We start from the raw sequence: 4,182 nt of genomic DNA on the forward strand, positions 1-4,182 counted from the left end.
TGTCAAGCTATTAAAATAGTCACATGACAATTTTTAACACAATATTTAATAATATTATAATAAAAAAGTTAAATTAAAAAATATTAGCAAGTTTTAAGCTTTCAGCAAACAGTAACTTTCAGTAAGTTTTTTTTTAAAAAAAATTTACTTTAAACAAAAGATATAGTAAATACAGTAAATTTAAAACAAACTAACCTATTTTTAAAAAATGATGCAGTAAATTTAAAACAACAAACATGGGTCAGTGTATCTTTCAACTTACTTTAAAAGAAAGATGAGTAATTAATTCAAAAAAAATACGTGGGTCAGTGTATTACTTTAAAAGAAAGGTGTAGTAATTAATTCAAAAATAAAAATCGTGGTTCAGTGTATCTTTCAAGAAGTTTCAAATAACTTTTTAACCCAAATAATTCTCAATTAAAAAGATATTTTAAATATATATACTAATTTAAACTTTTACCGACTATAACTACTTCAATAATTTTAGAGTTTTAATTTTATCACAACTCTTAGTGATTATCATGACTTAATTTAAATTTGAATTTGAATTTAAAAGTGTTATCCCAAATCTTTATCACTATCTATCTGTAATTCAAAAACTACCGTATTACTATATATGCAGTAAATTTAAAAAAAGAGAGATGCAGTAATTAATTCAAAAAAAGAAAAGTGGGTCAATCTATCTCTCTTTCTCTCTATATATATTAAAGCAGAGGACGAAGCACCATAATTAGCCACGTGGTGAGCTATTAAGACACCATGTAGCAGTTTTTAGGACAAAGTTAATAATAATGTAATAAAAATTTTGAATTATTTGAATATTAAAATACATTATCCTTTATTTTTTTAAAAAAAATTAGCTTGAAAATAGAAACTTATTGTTGAAGAGTTCTAAATGAACTTTTACTCTTTCATAAATTTATTTCTTTTAAAATTTAAATATTATAAAACATGTCCGAATATAATTTATTTAAATATTAAATAAAATATAAAAATATATTAATAATAATAGTAGTAGTAATATAATAATAATAAATAGTAGCAGTAAAATATATTAATAGTAGTAATAATGGCATTAGTAATATATTATATTTTAATGCATTAGATTAAATTGTTAAATGAAATAGTAGAAGTGCTGGCCGGTAGTATTTTAATACAATTGGATTAAGTAGTATAGTAGAAGTATTGGTAGTATTTAACCAACCCAAAAAAGTAGTATTTGTAGTAATAATAACAATAATAATAATTGAAAAAAATAGTAATAATAATACTGATAATATTAAAAATATTTGAATTGATTTCAAAATTTTTTCTTAATTCAAATTTATAGGATAAACACACATTGTATTTGAAAAACTAATGATAAGAAAGAAATTGAGATGAGATTTTAATTTTTAATTTAAACAGAGTTTGAATTGAAATGAAATTCCAAGTTATTCACCTCTCTTATATATACTACTACATATCACAGTGATAAATAATGTTAAGATTTTACTTTTTGGGTATTATTCATTAGTTTTTTATCGAATTTGCTTACTATATTCTTCATTTTTTTATTAATTTTTTATTTAACAGTTTTATTTTTTAAATGCAAAAAGGTTATGATATTTTCATCTTTGTCTTCCTTTGTTAATACTTAATGTTATGGTATTAGTATTTTTTTTTATGATGATTCAATTTAAGAAGTAAATATTTGTTATTATTCTTTTTTTTCACTATAATTCCTATCATGTTTATTAAGATTCATGGCAATTTCTTTATCTAAATACACATATTGAGTTTCTTTTTGTGACTTTATTTTAGAATAGATTATTATATATTTATTCATAATCTTTATGCATTTTTTGTCATTATTTTTAATGTTGTATGTTTAGATATTTTCATTTCGATGAATCAACTAATCTAATATGTTATTACTTTAAATGATTTATTTGCAGTTATAAAGCATGCTTGAACTCAAGCAAGTAATGCTTGAATTTTTTTTAAGAATTTAGCTTTTTAAATGATACCTTTTTGTTATCATTCTTATATTATTATGTTATTAAAATAAGTGCTCATTTGATTTTATGTGTGTTTTTTTTTAGTGGTGATCTATTCATTTAATTTACGAGAAACTTATGATAAATTTTGAATCAAAATTAAAAATTTGAGTTAGTTTAAAAGTAAACTACATTATGCTTCCTTCTCCTATTTAATCTCCTAAATCATTGTCAATTTACGCAAAATTTGCAATGTCATATTTTTTGTTTGAATCGAGCTCAAAAATTCTATGTTTACAATTGATAGATATTTTTTGTGTGCAGGAGGATTGTAGCAAGATCTCTATAATTTTTATGAAAATCACTTTTATTTTAAAAATATAAATAATTTTAAGTGTGATTTTTAAACATGCATTTCTTTTTAAGAAAAAACAATCAATTTGAAAACCAAAATTGTATTTGAAATTTGAATTCAAAAATATATAATTAAGAAAATTTTAAAACTTTTATTAATCTAAATAAACTCACGTAACTTGTTATGCATCACAAACCTAAATTTAAAACTTTCATTTATTTTGGAATCTTTTCCTAATCTATATATGACTTATTGTTGTGAATTCAACGCTATGTCCCTTAAGTAAGAGATCGGGAGTTCGATCCCTGCTTCTGGGGAATGGAACAAACTCTGTGGTCAGTTTCCTACCGCAAAATGCACTGACCGAGGAATGGAGGATTAGTCTCACGGCTGCCGGCTATGGGGATACCTTGTGAAACAAAAAAAAAAGAAACTTATCTATTCTAATTTTTATATTTTGAGATAATAGACAAGAAAATTTAACTACTAATGTGTGTAACACACACAAAATAAATAATAATTTAAAGTTGAAAAGTAATAAAAATATAGAACGAAAAAAGCATATTGAGAATAGGTCAGGGAATTTAAATTAATTAAGTGATTAAAAAATAGTAGAAAAATATGTACAGTGTAGATAGGCATAGAGAATTTGAATTAATTTTGAGAATATAGTGAAATAATTAGATATACTGGGTAGTAGGGGGTGCGGATTAGGCATGATAACTTTACTAGATGGTAAATACTTATTAGTAGGGGGGTGCGCATTAGGCATGGTAACTTTACTAGATGATAAATAGTTATTAAGTAACAAGTATTTATTTTTAAGTAAATTATTTCGTGTATATTATTGGTTGATTTAATTTTCATTTTTATCCTCTTGACTTAAGATGTTTTATTAATTCATATTCTAAATTAGATATTATCGTAATTAAATTATCTAATTTTAGGATCTTCATTAGTATTATATAATCTTTTGTATTCTAGGTATAAACTATATAGTTTAGTTTCAATATATTTTAATGATTTATTTTTTTCGTAAGATATATTCATTAATTTGTGTAGTTTATTATTTTATTCTATTGAAATTTTAGCAATTTTTGTGTAGTGTTTTATTCTAACTTTGCTATATTCAATGCGTAGGTTTATGTTCTTTATCTGATTAACTAGTATTTGTTGTTCATGTATAGGTAATTCTCCATCTGTATTAAATAATTTTTTGTATGTATTAAATAAATTATTATTTGTATCTTCTTTTTCTAAGGTTAATTTTATTTTAAGTAATTTTTCTTCTAGTTGTCTTTTTTCTATTCCAAGTTGATTTCTGTAATTAACTTATCCAATTTTGCCTTTCTCTAATTTTTTTTATATATTCTAACATTTATTTATTCTGAATAATATCCATCTGAATCTAAGTAATATTGATGTTCATAATATATGTGTAAGTTTTCTATACTGTTTAATAATTCTTCCTCTTCATAATCTTGTAATTTTTCCCATATTATTTTCGTTATGTCTATAATTTCTATATCTCTAAGTATATATAAAACAAGTATTTTAATATCATCTGTCATTTAAGCTTGAAAATATTTTTCAGTTGTTTGTTTTAGTCTTAGTAGTTCTTGCATATTTTCATTAAGAAATTCTATATATTTTATATCTTTAGTTTCCATGTATTTGTCTAAATTTACTTTCATCTGTTTTCCTATTAACTGTATGTTTCTCATATCTTTTTCCAAAAATTCTAGATATATGTAATTTATCATGGTAAGTATTTGTAAGAGTAGTTAGGTAGGTATGGTATGTAATTTATTCTAGTCATATAATATTTACCAAATGCTTTTTCTAATA

Source organism: Capsicum annuum, chromosome 4, assembly GCF_002878395.1.
Source record: "Capsicum annuum cultivar UCD-10X-F1 chromosome 4, UCD10Xv1.1, whole genome shotgun sequence".
NCBI classification, from domain to species: domain Eukaryota; kingdom Viridiplantae; phylum Streptophyta; class Magnoliopsida; order Solanales; family Solanaceae; genus Capsicum; species Capsicum annuum.